We start from the raw sequence: 12,595 nt of genomic DNA, 5'->3' as shown, positions 1-12,595 counted from the left end.
TGCCATTAGATTTCACTAGTGTTCCAATAACACGGGAAAACTCAGGTCTCCTTCAGGGGAGAAGGAAAAGGTACTAAGAAACGTTTATTAATTTTAATGGAAGTGCCATTTGATAAAGACCTGGGCTTTGCCAGCTCTTCCTTCCATTTAAAACCAGGAACTTAGGACACAGTATTCAAACAAACCTAGATGTATTGGACAGCATGAGAATGACTCAGTCCTTAGAATGTGTGACAAAACAGTCCTTAGAGGCTGCCACCAAAACAGAATTCAAAATGCATGACAGAAATGCAAGCGACTTCAGAAGTGCCAAACGGAGTTTTGGATGAAAATTCCCATTTTCAAGAATGCATAAAGCTGTGTTTGCAAGAAACTGAAGAATGGAGTGAAAGATTGAATGAACTTATCCCACAGGAAAAGTCTAGAAATGCTAAGGACATATGGAACATGTTTTAAATGATTTTTTTTTAAAAGGCAAGTACATGGGTTAACTTGGCCAAAAATGAGAAATTGGACTCAGTTGTAGAAAGATTGGAAGAAACCCACACAACGTGAGAAATTTGGAATTGGACGCCTGAATGGAAGGTGAAAAAAAATCGATTGCTAAACTGACTTACTATACAGAAGCTTTTGAAGAAAAAAATAAAATCAAACCTAAATGTGTATATAGTGTGTTAACAGACGGGAAGGAAGAAATCAGTAAAAATTGGTGACCAGAGTAGAAGTTTCCGAACAGTAACTGCTTTCTCACAATTATTATTTTTCAGCTTGCTGTTTTCTTCTTTATTGATCTGCCTTCCTCCCGTGACTTCAGCCCCTTACATCTATGTCCCTAAAAGAAGGCAATAAAAGAACAGAGTTCTGAGCCCCTCCGGCAATTAGGAAGTAGAAACCACAGCAAGCAATCATCGAACAGCACATAAAACTGACAACCAAGAAATCTAAGGCAGGGTAGGCATGGAGGACAAACAAGGGGAAAGGAGAGAGAGAGAGAAGAGGTTTAAGTGGCCGTGTCCACCATTACCCATCTGCTGGAGAGAAAGCTTCGAACATTAAGGTCATGAAGAAGGAAGATGGTGTGAAAACCTGGGGAAATGGAGGCCAAGGAAGGGGGAAGGGCCTCCTCTCCTTGTAGCATGGAACCCACACCTAACCTCAGAGACAGCAGCTTCACAGACGGCGAGACACTTTGATCACGGTACGCCAAGTGTAGGAAGAAAGGCAAGTCTATTAGAAGGAAGTGTTCCGGAAGTCCTGGCGTACTGACCCGGAGAGCCACTGTGGCTGTGGAATGGTGTGGTTGATACGGAGAAAAAAAAAAAGAGAGAGAAAAGGCATCCTCATCTCAGAGACAAAATTGGCTCCAGATGGAGGATCAGACTGAGGAAAACAGCACCGGGCATTTCCTTGGACCCAGGTCTTCCATTCCAGAGTTGGGAACTTTTCCTACCATCACCAGGACCCGCTCTTATAATTTCTATTGGACCTTCTTGCCCACAGGACTACACTTAGAACTTCACTCTTGGGCAGTGGTGGCACATGACTTTAATCCCAGCACTTGGGAGACAGAGGCAGGCAGATTTCTGAGTTGGAGGCCAATCTGGTCTACAGAGTGAGTTCCAGGACAGCCAGGGCTACACAGAGAAACCCTGTCTCGAAAAAACAAAAAGAACTTCACTCTTCCACAGAGTAGGACGAAAGAACATCGACAGCCATCAGAGTCAAGAAGTTTCCGGGAGAGCAGAATTCGGAGCTCCCAGGAAGGGAGAGACCAAAGTGCTGGCAGAATGTTCTTTCAGAATAACTTCAAGGAAAAGAAATGAATTTTCTTTTTCTTTCTTTCTTTTTTTTTTTTCTGGTTTTTCGAGACAGGGTTTCTCTGTGTAGCCCTGGCTGTCCTGGAACTCACTCTGTAGACCAGGCTAGCCTCGAACTCTCGAACTCAGAAATCTGCCTGCCTCTGCCTCCCAAGTGCTGGGATTAAAGGCTTGCGCCACCACTGCCCGGCTATGAATTTTCACAAACAAACAAACCCAGAGGCAACTTAGTTAATAAATACAATGCAGACTCTTTCCTAAGCAAATATAGAGAGCGGTGCTGAGAGCGCAAGGAGAGGAATAAAGACCTGAATTCCAAAACCCAAACCAAAATTTCTTCCAAAGAGACTGGAAAAGATTGGTGAGATATCATCAAAGCTAGTTTATTCTTTACAAAAGGACGACTCATAGCAATTGGTTGAAAGTTATTTAGGCTTGGAGAAACCTTGATAACTTGTGGAGGGAAAAATGTGTGCATAAATGAAGTGTTTGGAAAACACTCTTAAGTTCCTAGCTTTCAAACTGGTCAGAGATCTAAGACTAATCAGGAAGGAATCAACCCTCTAACAGGCTTTATCACCAAGGAAGAAGACTGTCCAACAATGTCTCGAAGATCAAGGGTCTAGAGTCCTATATGGAATCACATGCTCCCTGCTAGAGTTGGGGTCCCCTGCAAAGGATTCTTTACTTATGCCAACCCCATCCTAACGCTGAACTTCTAGAGAATCCTAGTGTTTATCAAGCTGACAGATGCTCAGTTAACTCTCTGCTCCACTTGCTCCACTGGTCCTTCCCTTATCCTCAGCAGGGATCTAATATTACAGAGAAGCAGCAAAGCCCAAGGACATATTGTTACTTTCTAACTCTTTGTTGTAGCTTCCCCATCAAAAGTTCCAGTGTCCGGGAGCTAGCACCCAGGAGCTGCTGAGAGGCAATTCTGAATATCCCTTCCCAACTGCAATACATAAGCTTGAAACTGACCTGGGTGGGAGCGTCCACACCACTATACAGGCAAGTGCTGTGTAAATCAAACTGAAGCTTGGCTGCACCCCTCCCCCATCCTCCCTCCAAACCCTCTTTATCCACAGGTCCCTGTTCCCTTGTTCTTTGAGTCACTGATGTGAGCTCCTAGAGCTCCCGGGTTAGCTGGTCAAGGACAACGTCTCTGCAGCCTGCTTCTCCTCTCCTGCTCCCCTCCCCCTCCTCCACACAACAAGGTAAGTAAAGATCAGCTGCTGTGCTAGTCCAGGCTTTTCTCGGCTAGAACTCACTCTGCTGCATTGGCTTCCCTTCTTACTCAGTACTCAACATGGTGAGAGAACAGCTTTACGCTGAACACTGCCTTTGGCATAGGTCTCTGTCACAAATTCATCTTAAATTTTGTCATATTTACTCAGTATGTGTATGTGTGTGCCTTGCGTGCATGCGAATGTGTGAGCTTTTTGAAGAGTGTTGTTGGTGTTTTCAAGTGAGACTTGGCATTAAAAGCATCATTATGGCTGCTAAAAAAAATGTCAGCAAACTCGGAAACTGCACCAGAAGTTGCTGGCGTTCTCAAAGAACTCAATTCTGAATAAAATCCATTCCCTAGACTATCTTAGCAAGCTACACAACTTGGTTATTTTAGCCAGCCAGCCTCTCCTTGCTGGGGCAGGTGCCTGCTAATTAGGTGCGCAAGAACTTAATAGGAGTGAGGGCAGGATGGCTGGTCTCTTGGTAGTGCCGAAGACTCCTCCAGTTATGCTGCAAACATTAGGGAATGCCATCATCTTTTAAAAGATTTTAAAATAGCATCCTGGATCCTGATGGTTTATTTAGAGAACACCGCCTTATGCATTAATAGAAAAAGTTCTCCTCCTCACTGTTTTTTATTAGCCCCTGTTATAATTAATTCAATAATGTTTTGGAAGCACCAAAAATAAAAATTACTCTGTTAGTAGGCAACCACCAAACTTGTTTCCAAAAGAATAGGTCAGAGTCTTTCTCCCCATATTTCATTTCCTATTCGACAAAAAATATTAAACAAAATAAAAATATACAATGTATACATTAGGATGTTTTCTGTTGGGAGCCGACTCTTAGCCGAAAGTGGCTATCATCTTTACAGCCATCTTGAGCCATATACCCTGACAAGAGACTTGTTTCAACAGCCTGCAATAGCTGAGCGCACTCTGATAAACATCTTGTTACACTGTTTAGTGCCCCCAGCTGCCAGGTGCTCCTGGTATCCATGGCTACAAGGCACGTGACGTAGTGGCTTCAGTTGAGATTGTCCACGAGGGCAAGTCACGTGGTAAAGGGTATAAATACCCGGATTTCCTTTCTATTGAGGAGTGAGGAGTAGGAGGTAGAAAGTAGGAGGTAGTAAGTAGTAGGAGGTAGTAGGAAGTAGTAAGTAGAGGAAGGAGTGAGAAAGTGAGAGGTGTCAGGAGACTGAAGGAGTGAGAATATAGTAAGAAGAGAGGAGAATAAAGAAGAGACTTGAAGAGACGCCACCGGACTCTGTCTTGTATCTATCTTTTGCGTCTCTCGCCCTTTTTCCCCCTTCCTCCGTCCCCACTCTCTCTCTTGCTAGACCCTGACCTGCGGACCGGAGCAGCAGAACCGGCCGGCCTTTACAAAGTAACAGAACCTGTTACAAAAGAAACGGCAGCTACAAAGTGGCGCCCAACGTGAGGCAGCAAGAACCAGAGACCCAGTGAGGGACGTTACTGGAAGGGGGATCGACTGAAAATTCAGAGGTGAAACAGAGGTGATTGCCACAGAAAACTGCCGTGTGGAGACCAGTAAGTCATAGTAATAATGGGGCAAGAAATAAGTCAGCCTGAACTCAACTCTCTGGTTTTGTTCTGTTGCTTGCTGTTTACGTGTATCAATTGTCTGCTTTTGTTTCGCTGTTTAAATGTTGCCTTTCATGTCCAAAAGAAAAAGAAACACATAGAATCCAAAATAGGACCAAAGGTTGAAGTAATCAATTTGTCAGAGCCAGATTGTGCTGACCTAGAGGAAGAGGCAGCCAAATATTTTGATCCTGAATGGCCTTCTTCCCGAAGGCCCCCTCCCTGTGCTCCTCCACCTCCAGAGGCTCCTGCTATGGAGATGGTGGTCGAAGATCACAGAAAGGAGTTGCAGGACAAAATTTCTTTTCTTAAACAACAAATTTCTCTCCTTAAACAACAAATAGAGTTAGAGGAAGAGTATCAAGACTTAATTAATCAGATACAAAAATTAAAGACAGGGAAGAGGTCTCAAGAGGGCAAGGAAAATTCCTCAGGTCCTCGAGTTCCTCAACCTGGAGTCCAAAGGCAGCCCCTGTCCTCTGGTTTTAGTTCAGCCACAGATCAGCCAGAGGAGGGAGAGGTTAAGGTTTTCCCTGTATCAGAGACTAGAGATGTTCAAGGAGTTGCGTGGAGACATCACACAGGATTTAACTTTCAAATTATTAAAGAATTAAAAAATTCAGTGTCACAATACGGTGCCACTGCTCCCTTTACTCTTGCAATCTTAGAATCTGTTGCAGAGGAGTGGCTGACTCCTGGTGATTGGGATACTCTAGTGAGAGCAGTTCTTAGTGGTGGTGACCATCTTATTTGGAAATCAGAGTATCATGAGAATTGTAAAGAGACAGCTAGGAGAAACATTCAGGCAGGTAATGGTTGGTCCTTTGATGCCTTAGTAGGAGAAGGACAATTTGCTTCTAGTGATAACCAGATGCAATATGACCCAGGCTTATTTGCTCAAATTCAAAATGCGGCCATGAAGGCTTGGCGCAAACTCCCAGTAAAGGGAGACCCTAGTGCATCTTTGACCTCAGTCAGACAAGGGCCTGATGAACGATTTTCTGATTTTGTTCATCGATTAATGACAACAGCAGGGAGGATTTTTGGTAATGCAGAGGCAGGTATAGATTATGTGAAACAACTTGCATATGAAAATGCCAATTCTGCCTGCCAAGCAGCCATTAGACCCTATAGGAAAAAGACAGATCTTACTGGGTATATCAGACTCTGTTCTGATATAGGGCCCTCCTACCAACAGGGCTTAGCTATGGCAGCCGCCATGCAAGGACAATCAGTAAGAGATTTTTTGGCAAGTAGAGATAAAAAGGCCTGTTTTAAATGTGACAAGCCTGGACACTTTTCAAAATATTGCAAAGCAGAAAATGAGTTAACCCAAAGGCAGCCCAGAAAACAGCCTGGGCTATGCCCACGTTGCAAACGTGGAAGGCATTGGGCTAGTGAATGTAGGTCCAAGACAGATGCACAAGGAAACACCCTTTCCTATAATCAGGGAAACGGGAACAGGGGCCAGCCCCAGGCCCCGAACCAATACAAGCCAAAACAGGCTTACGGGGCAGTCAGTTTCATACCAACAAACAACAACCCCTTTCAGAACTTAGTTGAGCAACACCAAGAAGTGCAAGACTGGACCTCAGTTCTGCCACCCACACAGTATTAACCCCAGAAATGGGACCTCAGGCCTTACCCACTGGAGTGTTTGGACCACTCTATCCAAATGTGTTTGGCCTGATAGTGGGGAGAAGCAGTGCTACTATACAAGGACTACAAATTTTTCCTGGAGTTATAGACAATGATTATAAAGGTGAGATTAAGGTAATGGCCAAGGCAATACAGAATATAGTCACCATTCCTACAGGAAGGAGGATAGCTCAACTGTTGTTACTTCCATTGATTCCTACTAATCATAAATCTTTGGATTCTGAAGGAAAATCTGCTGCAGATAGATTCTGGCATCCTAATACTAAAAAGAATTTTGCAACAGTCCTCTGGAAAGACCCATTAACTGGAACCTGGAATGGGCCAGATCCAGTGCTTATCTGGGGAAGAGGATCTGTCTGCATATATTCCCAAACGGCAGATGCCGCACGATGGCTGCCAGAGAGACTGATCAAACAAATAGACAATAATAACAAATCCAGGGAGGAGAAACCCCCTGAGAAGCGTATTTTTTCTTTACAGGAAACGTGAAGATGCTTCACTGGAGCGGATCAACCAGTATACCTGACTTGGGAAGTTCTCAGTGCGGAAGAAGACATCACCACCCGCACCTCCAGGGTGGCTCTTCTCAGTGCGGAAGAAGACATCACCACCCACGCCTCCAGGGTGGCTCTATTAGACTCTTGGTTCCCTGATTTATGATTTAGTGGTACATTGTTTAAACCCAAGAGAGAATCCATTACCATAGTTACTATAGTTGTGTTTTAGGTTTGAGATTGTTTGGGGCAGCAATAGAGATTTTCTTACTTGTTTTGTTAAGATCAAACCTATGATCAGTTCTGTACTTATATAGATTAGATTTATAAAATAGTGTTATAGAAGAGAAGAGGCTTATACTTTTTACTCCTCCAACAGAAGAAGTTATGTACTACCCTTAAAAAGAGTGTTGCATTTGCGCTAACCATTCAGGCATTGCTAAGTCTCTTGTCTCTCGAGTTCATGCTGCTCAACAAACTGATGGCTTTTGTACTACAACAGATAGACGTTACACAAATGAAACCCATACAGGTCCATTATTACAGGCTGGAAGTAGGGGACTAAAACCTCTGTCATCAAGACTGACGAGGATTAACCCTTAACTTACGCGCTAAGCCGGATAGTCAATGACGGGTAAGAGAACACCTCAAGACCCTTGCCCCTAACTGGGAGGCCTCACCATCCTAAGACAGGAGCTCAACCAATGGCTGTTGAGTATCCAGAGACGGGAAAGAGAGGCTGGGGTCTTTTGTTCCAACCTAAGGGAGGCATGGTTTCCGTAAGTTTTCCCAGCCTTCCCTTTTGAAAACAAATTTAAAAAGGGGGACCTGTTGGGAGCCGACTCTTAGCCGAAAGTGGCTATCATCTTTGCAGCCATCTTGAGCCATATACCCTGACAAGAGACTTGTTTCAACAGCCTGCAATAGCTGAGCGCACTCTGATAAACATCTTGTTACACTGTTTAGTGCCCCCAGCTGCCAGGTGCTCCTGGTATCCATGGCTACAAGGCACGTGACGTAGTGGCTTCAGTTGAGATTGTCCACGAGGGCAAGTCACGTGGTAAAGGGTATAAATACCTGACGGCCGTTACAAAAGAAACTGCAGCTACAGTTTTCAGTCACAGTTTCTTAAGCCCTATAAAGTCCTTAATAGTAATAATAATAAGGATGTATTACCTCATATGACAAGAAGTCTCAAGGGTTGGTAATTAGAGCTTCATAGATCCATGAAGGATGCAGGTGACTTCCATTTTTCTGCCTTTCTAACTTCATTACATTTCTTCTGCTAACTACGCTGAGATCCCAGGATTCCTGACAAGCACTGTTCTAGACACCACAACCTCCGACATGCATCTCACTGCTGGACTGGAACCCGTGTCTATGTCTTATGTCCTACCCCTCTCCCCTCCGTCTCCCTCCTTTCTTATTGCTCCCTTTCCCTCTCCCCCCCAAGCAGGAAAGTGTGTAGTGCATTTTATCAGTCTTCTTTAAGGTGAGAAAAGTCCTTTCATCACAGCATGGAGCTATGTGACACTGAGCCAGAAGGATTGCTGGGAAGTTGTGAATAGACTAGGCTATATAATGATACCAGGCTAGCCCGGGCTACTCTACAAGATCTGTCTGAACAAAATAAAACCCCCTTTCCAACGATGTCTCAGCAAACTTCTCTTTGTATTTTATTGCTCCGATCTGAGTCTCACTCATTGGAGCTAGTCATTCACAGGGAGCGTGGCCAGCACTGTTTAACAGGAATTCTCCAGCTTGGCATTATTGGCATTTGGGGTGTTGGGGACTGTGCTGTGTGGTGTGGAACGTGGAGCATTTGTCCAATACCGGCAGTGTCTCCTCTTAGGTGTTGGCCTCTAGAAATGGTCGAATGTCTTTTGGAAGTGAACCTGATCTTCCTGTGGAAGGAAAGCCGTTGGCTTAAGTCAATCATTAATTAGCCTGTGATTGCAGATCTACCACCCCTGGAGCACAGAAAGGCTAGCAGAGATCAGTTACCTGTGCTTTCCAACTAGTGCTAGTCTGTCTAAGTGCTTAGTGACTAGAACACATAGTTTTGTGAGCAGTTGATGGAGAATATTTAATATAGTATAGCTCGTATCAAACAATACCCTTACTTTAGGATGCTCTGATGCCTCTAGGAGATTCTGGTGTCCCTACCATCCGTGTGTCTTTGCAGTAACTCAGGATCTGTTTTTACTCTTCAGTCTAATGGCCAAGGCTTCCCTGTTCTCGTGACTTCTGTCAGCCATCTGTTGGTGGTGATGATGATGATTACTGTGATGGTGATGTGACAGTGGTGATGGTGATGAAGATAGAGATGATGGTGGTGATGATGATGGTGATTATTTGCATGAGCTGCTACCTTGGACCTGATATATTTTTATCCTTGGAATGAAGGTGGCTTTAATTCTTTGTGTGCTTTAATAATTATCAGGATATACAAAGTTGCATTCTCCTTTTGTGATTTTTTTTTCTAATTCTTAAGGCAGCATTGTTATCCTGGTTTTCTAGGTATGACTCTTAGACCTTTTGCTGTAAGAAGTCCCCACTTCTGGGTTTCTACTTGGTTGACTTCAGACTTCAGGGCCTAAGCCTTCATAGACTTTTCCCATCTGACTACACTGGTTGAGGCCATCTGGCACACATGCCTTAGCTTTGCAGTTTGTGAAGATCCAACATTTATTGCTTTTATATTTAGATATTATGGACATTTACGTATAGCTTAGTTGCTTGATTTGTTTTGTGTTTTTTGGGAGAAGGTTTCACTGAATAGTTCAGGATGACCTGGAACTCATGGCAGTTCTCCTGCCTCAGTCTCACAAATATAAGTATTTTATGGGCATGTGCTGTTCCTGGGAGTTTCATGCATTAAAGAATTGACACTTTGAAGCACAGCACAGATACCGTTGTACTGAGATGACAATGGCTTATACATTGATAGTGTGTTGTTATCAAAAGTTCTTTCTGGTTTCCTGGGCTCTAGTGCAGTATCTGTGATTTTAAAAAAAACAACAACAGAGCTTTGTTTTTCCTTTAAGAATTTGATACTGCATCTAGGGAGATGGCTAAGTGGGTAAAACATCTTGCTGAAGTCTTATGACCTGAGCTCCATCCTTGGAGCCTACACACACGTACATTCAAAGCCTTGTGCTGCTGAGTGACTGAAACAACCAAAGATTCGTCCTCAACAAGGCGAGAAAGGCTCATCCCAAACGTTGGCAGCACCATCGGATGTGCTGGGGCTCTGGATAGAAAGGCTCTGAGAACCATCATCCACCTCTTCTTCCTACTTCCTGGTTGTGGATGCCAGCTGCCCTGTTCATTCGTTCTGTGCTTCAAATTGTGAGCAATATAACCCCCTCTCTCTTTGAATGAAAATATCTTGATTTATTAATTGTATTATATATTTTATGAGGGCTTTGCCTGCATCCATGTCTGTGTGTCACATCTGCCTGGTGCCTTAGGAGGCCAGAAGAAGGTGTCAGAGCCCCTGAAGCTGTAGTTATAACAGGTTGTGAGCTGCCATGTGGGTGCTGGGAATCAAACCTAGGTTCTCTGTGTGAGCAGCAAGTGTTCTTAACATTGAGCCATCTCTCCAGCCCCACAAGATAGGCCCTTCATTTCTTAAGTTGCTTTTGTCAACTATTTTGATCATGACAATGAGAAAGTGACTGATACAGCCCAGTAGGCCTGGTACATGCTATGTAGCCCAGAGTAGCTTTGAACTGCCAGAAACCTCTTGTCTCAGCCTCTCAAATCCAGGGATTACAGGTGAATACTACCATGCTTGGCTTATTTTTTATATGTGTGTGTGTGTGTGCATGTGTGTTGGGGGAGTAACCATATACTCCAGCCCACATGCAGAGGACAACTTGGGAATCAATTCCCTTATCTCACTAGGCGGGTTGTGGGGACTGAGCTCAGGTTGTCAGGTTTGATGTCGCACCTTCATCTGCTTCAGCATCTCACTGGTCCTCTCTCTACAGTTTGACTCTTTAAGACTTCACATATATATCATGCATATATGTTTCACAAGAGTTTTTTCTCCTGTTTTGAGTCAGGTTGTCAAAAAAATATTTTATGCGTGTAGTTGTTTTGCCTGCACATGTGTATATCAGATGTGTGTCTGGTGCTCCAAGGAGTTGGGACTTAAGTGACAGATAATTGTGAGCTACCACAAGAATGCTGAGAATTGAACCTGGGTACTTTGGAAGAGCAGCCAGTGCTCTTAACTGCTGAGTCATCTCTCCAGCCTCTCCATTCTTAAAGGGATAGATAAAACCAGCTGCCCTTGTTTTTGATGCTAGGATTTGAACCCAGGGCCTTTCACTTGCTAACTTGTGCTCAACCCCTGAGCAACTCCTCCAAAAGGCTCATAGCGACCAGAACCCACACACGTGATAGACAGACAGACACACACACACACACACACACACACCCCGCACCCCTAGAACCAGGAGCTGTTGCAGAGGCTAGTCCCTCAGGGTTGTTCAGCCTGCTTTCTCATATAACCCAGGACCAACAGCCCAGGGATAGTACCACCCACAGTGGGCTAGGCCCTCCCCATCAATCACTAATTAAGAAACTGCTCATGGTTCTCTCTCAGAAAACTATAGCTTGTGTCAAGTTGACATAAAACTAGGCAACACATTGTCCAATGTGGTTAAAATTATTCAGTGGAAACAATGATTTAAAAGATTATTAAAAGGTCGTTTATTGATTCAGTGGGTTGAAATATTTAAAGCTTGTTTTTTTTTTTCATTGATAAGCTTACAAGGCTTTTGTAGATTAGCGGTTCAACTTTAAAGTTTAAGTACTTCCTGGTAGGTACTTCTGCCATTTCGTGGAAAATATATTCTTTTGTTTTTTTTTTTTTAAATTTTCATGTGTATGGTGTTTTGTCTGCATATATTTGCGCACTGTGTGCATGCAGTGTCTGTGGAGGCTAGAAAAAGGGGTCTGATTCCTTGAGGTTGGAGTTACAGACAAGTTGCGAATCACCTTGAGGGTGCTGGGAACTGAAGTGAGTTCCTCTGGAAGAGCAGTCAGTGCTCTTAACAGGGAAGCCCCGCCTGATCTCAAATTTGCTTTGCCATTGAGATTGATCATGAACTTGTGGTCCACCTGCAATCACCTCCCAAACTCTGGGATTACAGATATGAAGCAACATGCCCGGTGTATAGGACACCAGGGATCAAATCCAGAGCCATGGGCTTGCTAAGTAGTTCATTTTACAAATTTGAAATAGAACCAAATGCTAGTGGTAGAACCAAGATTAGGACCCAGGCATGTTGGATATCCAACAGTGTCAAACATATTAAGGCTTCTGGACCACCTGCGAGCGTTAATGAATTTGTCACTCTAACCGTGCCATAGGGTTAGGGTCCTTGCTGTGCGGTGACACTCAAACTCTCCAAACCCCACTGCTCCGGGGCTCGGAGGCGCTAGTCCTGGCAGCTCCAACCTCTTCCCACAGTGCTCGCGGCCGCCGGCAGGGGGCGCCGGCGCACGTAGGCTCCGCGGCCCCGCCCCCAGGCAACCGTCGATTGGGCCGGCGCGTGATGTCACGCCGGTTTAGCCAAACAAATGGGTTTCGGGGCGAGCGTTGGGCTCCGCCGCCCAGCGCTGAGCTCCTGGTCCGCCTCAGTCTCGGGGAGCGACTCAGGCCTGCCGCCGCCGCATCGGGCTGCCGCAGCCCCGGGCCAGGGCCCGGCCGGGCAGAAGCACAGGTGGGCCGGGCGGGAGCGCCGGACTGCGGGGCGCGGGGCGGGCGGAC

The 12,595-nt window shown here is 44.8% G+C and overlaps 1 protein-coding gene across 1 annotated transcript in view; it reads left to right on the top strand.

Annotated features, from left to right (window-relative positions):
- The first annotated feature begins 12,448 nt into the window (after nucleotides 1-12,448).
- The window catches only part of Fbxo34 (F-box protein 34), a 68,329-nt gene continuing 68,182 nt past the window's right edge, over nucleotides 12,449-12,595 (top strand). The window contains exon 1 of the mRNA XM_028758553.1: nucleotides 12,449-12,548. The gene's annotated coding sequence lies outside the window, so the exon portion shown is untranslated. The remainder of the gene's footprint in view (nucleotides 12,549-12,595) is intronic.

Source organism: Grammomys surdaster, unplaced genomic scaffold (genome assembly GCF_004785775.1).
Source record: "Grammomys surdaster isolate TR1022 unplaced genomic scaffold, NIH_TR_1.0 126198, whole genome shotgun sequence".
NCBI classification, from domain to species: domain Eukaryota; kingdom Metazoa; phylum Chordata; class Mammalia; order Rodentia; family Muridae; genus Grammomys; species Grammomys surdaster.
This window is presented reverse-complemented; position numbering and strand designations above follow the sequence as displayed.